General features: G+C 40.9%; 1 protein-coding gene across 1 annotated transcript in view; it reads right to left on the bottom strand.

Moving 5' to 3' along the window:
• The window catches only part of LOC139447609 (neuropeptides capa receptor-like), a 50,010-nt gene extending 38,542 nt beyond the window's left edge, over positions 1-11,468 (bottom strand). The window contains exon 1 of the mRNA XM_071229017.1: positions 11,387-11,468. The gene's annotated coding sequence lies outside the window, so the exon portion shown is untranslated. The remainder of the gene's footprint in view (positions 1-11,386) is intronic.
• Between the last annotated feature and the right edge of the window lie 775 nt (positions 11,469-12,243).

Here is a 12,243-nt window from a genome sequence, read left to right as displayed (position 1 = left end):
CTGTTACTGTCAGACTGAAACGTCTGGGGAAAAATATTTCAGGGAAAAGGCGGCTGTTTCAAATGACTTGGTTAGTAACCGCAGCTGCAGGTCCAGACATTAGTTCCTGGAAACGGGAAGACAGTTGGGAAAATGTGGGTTGGGAATGAAACCCGAATAGGGGAAATTTGTGGAACCCAGGGAATTCCCTCAACCGTAACTGCATTTCTGACAAACTCGTGTTATTCCGGGACAAGCCGAATAGCGACTCGAGCCCCTCTCATGGCCATTTTTGCGACCGGGTTCCGTCTTAGCGCAAACGGGCACACCTAAAACAATTGTCAACTCGTTGCGTAATGGTTAACATATATTTCCCCATATATTATATATATTTCAGATGCAATTTAAAGCACATCTGGACATGCGGAATTATACAGTCTTATTGAACACATTTAACTGTGTCTCGGGTATATTTTTAGATGCAAGACATACGTAAAACGAAGAACTTGAAATCATACGCGCATTCTGATTGGTTTGTCGTATTTCGCACATAACATTCATCGATAGGGGGACGAGTCTCCTTGCAGGTTACGGAAAGGGGCGAGTGGTGACGAATGACGAAACTGGGATTCCCCGACATTCCGTAGTGGTGAAAGTAGTCCGCTTCGGTGGGCGTGGCTTAATTGTGGGAAATGAATGCAGTGACACGTGACCAATTCAACTAATCAGAATGCGGGAAGATACAATACACACAACAATTGTATTACTTAATTTTTGATTATAAGGCTAGTGCTGCATTGATAATGGTGCCACTTTTGTCTAATTACACTTAAACAATCCAGTAAATGCAGGAATCAAAGGGCTAATATACATGCTCGAAAGGGCCATCCATCTTTTTTATTATGTAGTACGACTTCATCATTTCTTATATAATACTGACCGCCTCCGTGGTCTAGTGGTAGAGCGTCCGCCCGCCCCGCGTCATGCCAAGCGTTTAAAGATGGTACTTGTTGTTACCCTGTATGTCGCTCGGCATTACGGGGCTAAAACAAGACTGGTCGGCTCGGAGTCAATATACTGTGTCTAAGTGGGGTATTCATGTTAAACTACGGCATGTAATCTCAGTGGACTAGCACTATAAATCGACATCAGTCACGACAAGTTCAAGCAGTCACACACACACACACACACACACACACACACACACACACACACACACACACACACACACACACACACACACACACACACACACACGTGCATGTACGTCGCTATATAAGTGCAATAATCTTGGAAGCGACGTTAAACCCCATTTCACCTCACCTCACCTTATATAATACTAAAACGTATCCGGTTTCAATGCCGACATTTGTGTTGGAATTGTTTGGTTCCCTCGTGAACAAAAGAGTACACAGAACCCCACATATGGAAATGAGTTACAATAGATTAGTTCTAAGCGTTATATTCCTTTTTTTTTGTACGTGTACATATCTCACTGTTGCTTTTTGACGTCAGGGGGCACGGGTGGCCCGGTCGTCCAAGGCGTCGCGATTCGCCGTGCAGAGTTGCGTCCCTTGGGCACGCCAGAAACCTATGATTGTATGTTCTAATCCCGGTTCGCCCCAAATATGTTTCGAGGTTTGTCAGCACCATACCCGTGCCCGTGGGTTTCACCGAAGTTGTAAACGTCTGAGACCTGCTGCATCACATGGGGCTTTCCTCCCACACTAAGCTGACACGCCCTGATACAACTCTAATACTGTTAAAAGCCGTGTAAAAACCCAACTCACTCACTCATTTGACTTCATAGAGGAAAATCAATTTTCTTCACTTGTGGCAAGCTATCATTGTATCGAATGTATATAACGTTACACTAAGAACACCTATCCATTTGTTCAGATATTAGGCAGTATTGTGTTCGGTCGCGGTTGCCAGAAAGCTGTTACATAAAAAAATATGACACACTTCAACTTTATCGGTGTACGATAGAGAGTGGAGAAATTTGCTGTTTTTAACTCATAAACCAAATCTCAGATAAGAATTAACAGCGTCTGTTTTTCAGACCAGTTAAAATATTTGCAGTTAATTTTACACCCTCAGACCGTAAATTCTACAACTATGCGAGACCGAAATTCCGGCACAAACGATAAACTTTCAGAATATGCGTTGAAAAAATACTCGGCATCCAAAGAGGTTGATGTGGTATTTCAGCGCGTGACGTCATCAGCTAAATATGTCGTCGTATTTTATTGTTCTACCATGTCAATGTCGTTCTGCTTATAGAACAATAGGAGGCATGAGCAAATCAAGACGACTGTCCTCGCTGTCGGTAGAAAGATAAAGTTATCCACGCCTGAAGCATGGGAGGTGAGGTCGAGTGCGACAGGAAGGAAGAAGCCCCCGAATTCCCCGAGGACACTCTGAAATGTCAGACGACTGTAACAGCACTATTCTACCTCAGCACTTAATACGTCATCGGTGACAACGGCTACCGCAGTAGGATATCAATATGACGTCTGTGTGTGTGTGTGTGTGTGTGTGTGAGAGAGAGAGAGAGAGAGAGAGAGAGAGAGAGAGAGAGGGAGAGAGAGAGAGAGAGAGAGAGAGAGAGAGAGTGTGTGTGTGCATCTTTGACTGGGTTCGTTCTGCGCTGGACGATCTCTCGCAGGCTGTGATTGGACGATACTAAACTTGGTATTCGAGGATCTAGGTGAGTGTGTCTGGGGATGGTAAATATCCTGTATTAGGAGTTAACATTGTATCTAGTAAGCCTTGGCAAGCTAAATACATAATTAGTGTTTTTTTCGGCTCATATCTTTATATAAAACAATTAAACAATATCTGGTTTTATGACTGTCGCTGAAGAAATATCTTCTCTCCATACAAATTCTCCGAATATCAAATGGTCGGTCACTAAATTAAGCCCCTATCTCACATTCACAAATCTAAACACGAATGAACACGATATAACGTTTTTTCCTTAAATCGTGTGAGAACGTATGAAGGTCGCACACTCATTCGTGTCCATTCGTGTTAAGTCGTGGTCGGTCGCGCGCGGTCGTATGGACGTCGCAACTTGGCTTAAATCGTGTTATAAAAATTTATAACACGATTTAAGCCGAGCTGAAAAGTCGTGTTCAGTCGTATGAAGGTCGTATGACAGTCGTGTTCAATCGTATGAAGATCGTGTTCAGTCGTATGAAGATCGTATGAGGGTCGTTTGAGGGTCCGTCGTTTTTGGTCGAATGAGTGTTCGTGTTTGTTTAAGAAATTTGCATAAACCACAAGGTCGAGCACGAATTAACACGATTTTTCAACTTTTCTTAAATCATGTTCGCAATTTCTTAAATCGTGTACGTGAGATAGGGGCTCAAGTCGCCTCTTACGACAAGCAGAGATTGATGGGCACCAATATTCGTACCCGCAACTCACACGGGTCTGATTCACACGAAAAGGTCGTATGACGTTGTATAACGTCTTGGTGCATTTGTTTCGACTTGCATTGGAAATATCAAATTCTGTACAACTATTTAAATCCGAATATCAGCAGCTGCCTCTCCCAATACCAACGTTTCTGTTTAAAAAAAAGTAATATATTATTATTACTTTATTTTATTCGTGAATACTATATATTAAGTGACTGGGAATATAAATATTTATATAAAAATATGGGGATGATAGACACAACAGATTGCGCTTTTACTGATGGAAAATATTGTATAGTTAATTACTATGATATACTGAACAGTTTTTTTACTCCAGTGAAGTAATATTGTTTGAGGCAGTTTATAAAATATTGGGGGCAGTCAAGTGCATTGGAGTTTGCACAACCGTGTCTACCATTTCATGTAGACATTATTATCTAATAAAATGAATAATATTAAATTGGTTTTGAAAGTAAATATTATGAGTCGCACAAGGGCAGAACAACGTCCATACCCACACGCGGTGCAATGTGTATCAGCTGTGCCAACCATAAAAACGCAGTAAAAAACCTAGTTTTGTAATCATTATGGTTAAAATCATGTACAAAACAGATGGTGAGATCAGGGCACCGTTCGACAATGCGATCGTAGCTCTACGACTGTCGGAAGTCTTTGTTTAATTATAGCAGCGCTACGATCGCTCTGTCAAACGGGGCCCTGATCTCACCATCTGCATTGTATATGATTCATTGTATAAACTTTCCATTGGTTTATGGTTTTACGCAGCTTTCAGCAACATACAGGCAGGGGACACCAGAAATGGGCATCACACATTGTACCCGTTTTCGGAATCGAACACGGGCCTTCGGCGTTATAGGTGACCTAATGGTGACGGTGGTCTGGCTCGATGACGTGATTGATTGTGTGTGATCGTAAGCCGACGGTATGGATATCTGCTCACAATATCAATCATTGAATAGTCTGGTCCATACTTGATAACTTACTGGCCGCAACAAGTATATTGCTAAACGCAACACAACGCAACAAACAAATAACCCTTAAACATTGTAGATTCTTTCAAGCCAACCCAATTGCCCTGCAATCGCGAATAAACAACAAAGCGCCCGCACCATAAAAACAAACAAACAAACAAACACAATTATAAATAAACCTGATGAAAAATCTTAGAAAACTCCAAAACGTTGCTTACTTGCAAGAACACAAGCCGATCATTGCAATTTCCGAAAAGCCATGAAATCATTACATACGAGTACCATCACACATTTCCACTCTAACTGATATCATTACCTTCGATTTGAGGAAATACGCCCCTACACATCTATCCAGATTAAGTAGCTTGTCTGTTTCTAACAATACGAGGAACCTTCCATCCAGACATTCCCGCTAATGACAACGCTTCTATTTCTGGTTTGCAGAGCTCGTGGCCTACGCAGTGCCGTTTTTAAACTACCAGGTCCTCCATCTTCTCGAATCTTCTTAAGCACGTTTTGATATCTGTACTTCAAAGACATCACTTGCAGTTTAGTAAAACACATGCTCAGTGAAGTAAAATCTTTAAAGCTGAAAGGTACCAGAATAAGAAATTCCAGTTTTGCCGACTTGACCCCCAGATCTACCTGGATACATTGGCCCTTGCATTAATGAAGAGCGAGGGCAATCTTAGGACTTCATCAAACCCAGTGAGGATGAAACGTACCACCCTACATTCAACTACCGTGGACATGCCTTTGGTTATCATGAATGTATACCTCAGCAACCCACGCTTGCCGTAAAAGACGCCTATGCTTGTCGTAAGAGGCGACTAACTGGATCGGGTGGTCAGGCTTGCTGACTTGGTTGATGCATGTCATCAATCCCAATTGGGTGGTTCGATGCTCATCTTGTCAATCACTGGATTGTCAGGTCCAGACTCGATTATTTACAGGCCAACGTCATATAGCTGGAATATTGCTGAATGCGGCGTTAAACAACAAATAAACATAACAAACAAGGATGAATAGTATACGCTTTCATTGGGTATGACCTTCAGCATCAAATATAGACAGTAACGTTTGAACTCGCCTTGATAAGCATCACCAAGCAAACCGATGTTCATTTCCCGATGAACGCCAGTATGTCGCGTGATTAAGTTATCAAACGAGCGGAGACATACATAACTACTTACTAGAACTCCCCCATGTCTAACAATAACGCCAAATACGACAACGTCTTTTAGATTGTGCACATTCGGACAAAACTAATGTCAGTTTTCAAATAAACAACGAATTTCGATTTTTTAAACTGTTGTCATAAATATCTGTTTGTAATTATCGGACGCGCCGCGTGAGCAGATCGTCCCTTTCTGACCTGAGATGATTTTGATGCATTGATGGATTTACTCGTATTGGACTTGGGAATTCTTGATGCCATTACAATGGGGTTTTGTACGAAACAGTCTCGGTATCATCGGAAATAGCTAAACGAGAAATTGAATGAAGATGAATTGTCAGTTTTTGATAACAAAGTTTAACCACACCCAGAAATTTTAAAGTGGTGAAATGGGGTTTAACGTCGCGTCCAAGTTTATTGCACTTATATAGCGACGTGCATGTACGTGTGTGTGTTTGTGTGGCTGCTTGTACTAGTCCGGACTGATGCCGATTTATAGTGCTAGCACACTGAGATACCATGCCGCAGTTTAACATGAATACCCCACTCAGACACAGTATACTGACTCTGAGCCGACCAGTCCTTGATTTAGCCCCGTAATGCCGAGCGCCAGACAGGGTAACAACAAGTACAATCTTTTAAGGTCTTTTGGTATGACGCGGTCGGGGATCGAACCCCGGACCTTCCGCTCTCCGGGCGGACGCTCTACCACTAGACCACGGAGGCAGTCTTGGTCGCTGAGGACGAGTTGATGCAAAACGAGCCATTACATCAGTCTGAATCAACGAAGCAAAATTAAACTAGGGACTGAGAATTGTTCCGGGATTGAGAATATTGTTGATTAGTCTCCCCGCGCATCATGAGCGTGACGAGCTAACGGTTTAACCACTAGGCTACCCGACCGCCCCTCCGAGCATCATGAAATTTGCTCACGTGATGCACTGTCTTCATAAGCTGACGAACGTAAACACATACAACTTCAGTCCTTAATAATGTGTAATTCAAGAAAATTTAAAAACGGCTATACGGACCACATCCATGATCCAGTTGATTCAGCGGCAGGTCGATTGTTCGATCTCTGGCCGCGTCATACTTAAAAAAACAAACAATTAAAATAGTGCATTTGTTGTTACCCTGCCTGGCGCTCGGCATTAATAGGACCAAACAAGGGGAGATAGACTGGTGTGTCTGAATGGGATATTCGTGTTAAACTGCGGTATGGTATCACAGAGGGCTATCACTACAAAACTTAGAAATATATAGTACATGCATCCACGTCGGTATTGTTATATGGCAGTGTAATTTATTGTTAAATATTTATTGTAGCTGTATTACATTGTTTCTGTTGAGATTCAGTTGAAGTTCATTGCATTTTATTTGGACAATGATTATTTGTCAGGAATGTAGTAATTTGTAATGTAAGCAGTGTTGAGGAAGTTATTATATTTTTATATTTAGATGCTCAAATTATCTGTTAACTTCCAGAATATCATGGATGGATGTGAAGCATTATAGAAACATGTGGAATATTCTGTGATGTTCAAGTGGCACTGGATTGGTCTGGCACTGGGTAGAAAATGCTGAAAGCTGGCTGGGAATATAGGTGGAGCGGAAGCGACCCTGTCTGATCTCACACATTTCATCTGACATTACATCAGGACCAGCTTTCGTGTGAAGACCACTTTTCGCACAGGTGTTCAGCCTAGGCCTATCTCGGAAGCTTGACCTTTGCTGCGGAGAGGTGCTAATTATGGTCATTGTTACTTCCACTGCTCTCACATTTTATACTGCCATCGAATATTGTATTACCATTCTAATTGCCATGCAGTAATTCGTATTCATTTGTAACCCTAGTTAATTTTGTAAAGCAGTTGTAGATTTAATACCATTTGTTGGTTTCACACAAAATTCCTCTACGTACCAGTTTCTGTGTTAACTAATTGCTTCAATTTGGGAATCGACAGTAACAGTACATTATTGCAATAACCTTGACCGCGAAGATAAACCCCATTTCACCTCACCACCAACGTATGCAGTATATAAGCTAGATATTATGTGCCTGGGTGAAATTTGAATGAAACAATGAAATCGCAGTTACTGCTCATTGTAAGTTGGTCAACGTCATCTCATACCTTTATAGGAGTGATATTCCAGTATTCCAATACTCCAGTTCACGGCGTGTCAGGTTAATGGGTCATCAAATTATCAAATTGAGTGACAGCTGATGGTGGAACTATTGAAAACGAGCATTCTCAATTTTCTTGTTGACATTAATTGACAAAAAAATGGATGGAATCTAATAAAGATAGGATTGACAGTTTTTGCCTTCAAGGACGGGTAGATCAAATTCCGTTTTGGCCCACTGAAAGCGTCAGATATTTAAATTAAGTTTTTGGTGAAATCAAAGTTTCCTTTGTCCTGCAGATTAGTTTTGTCTTTCCTTGTAGTTATCGTGTCATTTACTTCAATATTACTCACTCACTCAATCACTCACTCACTCACTCACTCACTCACTCCTGCTAATTATGCCACGCCTCCTCGTCAGAACTTTAAACTGTCGTTTGGGTTGTAACAAATACACACCTCAAAATAATTCTTTTAATTAAGCGCAACGGCGCTTAGTTTACGTTTTCACACTTTTTCTCTCGGCCATCGTACTGTACATACTACTGGCTACATAATGATTTAAGAAGAAATTATTTCTATTTTTCCTGATATTTGCTCTTTAAAATCTCCCCGAAATCCCACAAATTGCAGCTGAATCAATTACAGGACTGATTTGTTACATCCGCCACTGTCGTCAATTCTAATAGGGTAACTTAAGAGATTTGTATATTTTTGGTCCTTTAAAACAGCTTTATTTGTGGATCGCATGTTTATTGCACAATGTGGCATTACCGTCAGCTCTAAATCAGTTCCATTTAGAAACGTACAGTTCGTCCCTATTGGTGATTAAACCGCGACGCTGCTCGAGGGGAATACACATCGTGAAGTAATTTGAGAAAAGATGAATGTAGCTCTTAGACCACTAACGAGGCTATTACGTGCTTAACTAGTTTCCTGTTACTCCAGTAATATACAATTTAATGTTCAGCTTGAATCATGAGAACCTCGTGGCACATGTCTCAAATTATGTGTAGACGATGTGTACATTCAACATTGTGCCAGTTCTCTAAGTTCTAATAGATTTGGTATTGAATTGTCCATTGGACTTGGTTATCTACATAGAATGTATATATATACATTTGCAGGCTTTTAATTGAAGTACTGCTTGCGCAAAAAGTAACATACCACATGATAGAGTGAAGGATATGAATCATTACTGATGTATACAGCCTCGTATCATATGATAGAGTGAACGATTTGAATCATTCCTGATATATACAGCCTCGTATCATATGATAGAGTGAAGGGTTTGAATCATTCCTGGTGTATACAGCCTCGTATCATATGATAGAGTGAAGGGTTTGAATCATTCCTGATGTATACAGCCTCGTATCATATGAGTGAGTGAGTATGGTTTTATGCCGCTTTTAGCAATATTCCAGCAATATCACGGCGGGGGACACCAGAAATGGGCTTCACACAATGTACCCATGTCGGGAATCGAACCCTGGTCTTCGGCGTGACGAGCGAACGCTTTAACCACTAGGCTACCCGACTGCCCCTCGTATCATATGATAGAGTGAAGGATATGAATCATAACTGACGTATACAGCATCGTATCACATGATAGAGTGAATGGTTTGAATCATTCCTGATGTATACAGTCTCGTATCACATGATAGAGTGAAGGATCTGAATCATTATTGACGTATACAACATCGTATCACATGATAGAGTGAAGGGTTTGAATCATTCCTGATGTATACAGCCTCGTATCATATGATAGAGTGAAGGATATGAATCATTCCTGATGTATACAGCCTCCTATCACATGATAGAGTGAAGGATATGAATCATTATTGACGTATACAGCCTCGTATCATATGATAGAGTAAAGGGTTTGAATCATTACTGACGTATACAACATCGTATCACAGGATAGAGTGAAGGGTTTGAATCATTCCTGATGTATACAGCCTCGTATCACCTGATAGAGTGAAGGATCTGAATCATTATTGACGTATACAACATCGTATCACATGATAGAGTGAAGGGTTTGAATCATTCCTGATGTATACAGCCTCGTATCACCTGATAGAGTGAAGGATATGAATCATTATTGACGTATACAACATCGTATCACATGATAGAGTGAGGGTTTGAATCATTACTGATGTATACAGCCTCGTATCACATGGTAGAGTGAAGGATCTGAATAATTACTGATGTATACAGTCTCGTATCATATGATAGAGTGAAGGATCTGAATCATTACTGATGTATACAGTCTCGTATCACATGATAGAGTGAGGGTTTGAATCATTACTGATGTATACAGCCTCGTATCGAATGCCAGTGAAGGGTCTGTATGATTACTGATGAATACAGCCACATATCAAGTGGTAGAGTAATCATGTCAAGATGTAGAGTCCAGAACGAACTCCCTCTTCACTTTTAAAGCTAGCCATGTTGACACTGCACTTGGTTCTTTGCTGTCTCATGGATCGAATCTGCAGCTTTGAGTGAGTGAGTGAGTTAAAAAATTCCCATCGCATCGGCAATATTGCAGCCATATTGCGATCTGCAGCTTTGAATCTTATGACAAGGTATATTATAGTTCAAGACACGTGAGATAGGACGGAGTTGAATCGTTAACTAAAATAAGCTTCACAATTTTGTGTCTTGATTTCGTACACAAAGATGATGCGGTTCTTGTTTGTTTTTATTATCATTTCTGTCGACAAGCACAAAAAGAGATTTCAGAATTCCGACATCAGTTTTGCTCAAAACGCGAGAACAAATTGCACATATTCTACTCCTTGGTCTCGAAACGGTGTTTTGTTCCATGCATTATTCACACCATAAAAAACATCAAGTTGAAGCACAGCTAATTCCCTGCTGCTTCAGCCATACATTGACGTGGTGCGACTCCATACAGTTGGTAGCATCGGTACTTCGTGACAAATGTCTCTGCACAAAGCTGCTGAAAATCGTCCTCGTCTAGTTGTATGTATAAAGTAAACGTAATTGCATTGAAGTCTTTAATCACTTATACATCGTAAGATAAATGACGTCGTTCCTAGCCGATCATTTACATTGAAGGTGTGGTCTAAATACATTTTTCATATTCATATCCTTTCATATTATTTATTTCGAGCTGTTCTTTCGTCACATACGTCAAGGGTGTAGAGTTCGCCGAACGGTTAAACGCGCTCTCTCTTCACGTAGATTGCACTCGATGACCCCATTTCTGACGAAGACACAACCGGAGTATCTTCAGCAGAGTTATAGTGACCATTATCAGCAAAAACAGGTTCTCAAGTCAGTCAACTACGATACACATCTATTAAAGGTGTGTGTTTAATCACCTTCGTAATGGTTGGGTATCATTGTCGATAAAGCATTGAGCAAGCATGCCAAAGACCTTGGTTTCAATATCTACATGTGCATGTATGAAACCCTGGCGTCATCTGCTGATATTACTGGAATATTGCTGAAAGCGGCATAAAATAAAACTCATTCACCCTCACTCATCCCACCATAATAACCTTAATAGAGTAATATTTAATATGAAACACACCTGCAAGAATAAATTGAATGGTAAATCAGTTTAGGCTGACTGTTTGAACACTGTCAAATTCAACACAAGAAAGTGAGTCAAAGTTTGCACGTCAGTGTGCTATTGGAGTGAAGGGAGAAAATCCTACCTGTACAGAACTGCGAGGATCACCTAGCATCCGAGTAACATAGCTGCTGCTACTACGGCTGGTACCAACACTCTGACTGTATGGCCAGCAGTTCCCGCTCTAACTCGCTATTGATCGACCACCTTCTGCAATATTATTCGCGCGTACCAAGCTGTGCTCAGATTGGCCGACGACGCCAGGTTGTTTTACTTAGGACCGCAGTCGTAGCTTATTTGAAGAGAGAAGTACTAATCTGGACTCTATTTGTGCATTCTTCCGTTTGTATCCTGTAGGTCGAAGAAGGCAGTTATGGCAAAGTAATGTCTTTATGCTAATATAATTACTCGTCTGAGAGTTCTGACCGAGACTGACGGTTTCGCAAATTTGTTTCCAAAGAAATGTTCCAGTATAACAAATATCAGGAAAAAAGATCGCCTTGATGTAAAGTAGTCTCATTAGAGGATAATGGTAATAACATGGAACTGAGAAGGAGCATGTAGGTTCGTGTGGTTAGGTGTCACCTTGACGGGGACATGAGAAATACGAATATTTTATCTTGACGGGAACATGGGACATTCGAAAGTCTCACCTTGACGGGGAGAAAGAGATGCGAATGTCTTATCACGACGTGAACATGAGAAATACAAAAGACTTATCATGATGGGGACATGGGAAATACGAAAGTCTTATGATGACGGGGACATGGGAAATACAAAGGTCTTATGATGACGCGAACGTGAGAGATACCAAAGTGTTACCTTGATGGGGACATGAGAAATACGAAAGTCTTATCATGACGGGGACATGAGAAATACGAAAGTCTTACTTTGACGGGGACATGAGAAATACGAAAGTTTTATCATGACGGGGACATGAGA

This window comes from Haliotis cracherodii, unplaced genomic scaffold (assembly GCF_022045235.1).
Source record: "Haliotis cracherodii isolate W230 unplaced genomic scaffold, xgHalCrac1.p SCAF_7, whole genome shotgun sequence".
NCBI lineage: Eukaryota > Metazoa > Mollusca > Gastropoda > Lepetellida > Haliotidae > Haliotis > Haliotis cracherodii.
This window is presented reverse-complemented; position numbering and strand designations above follow the sequence as displayed.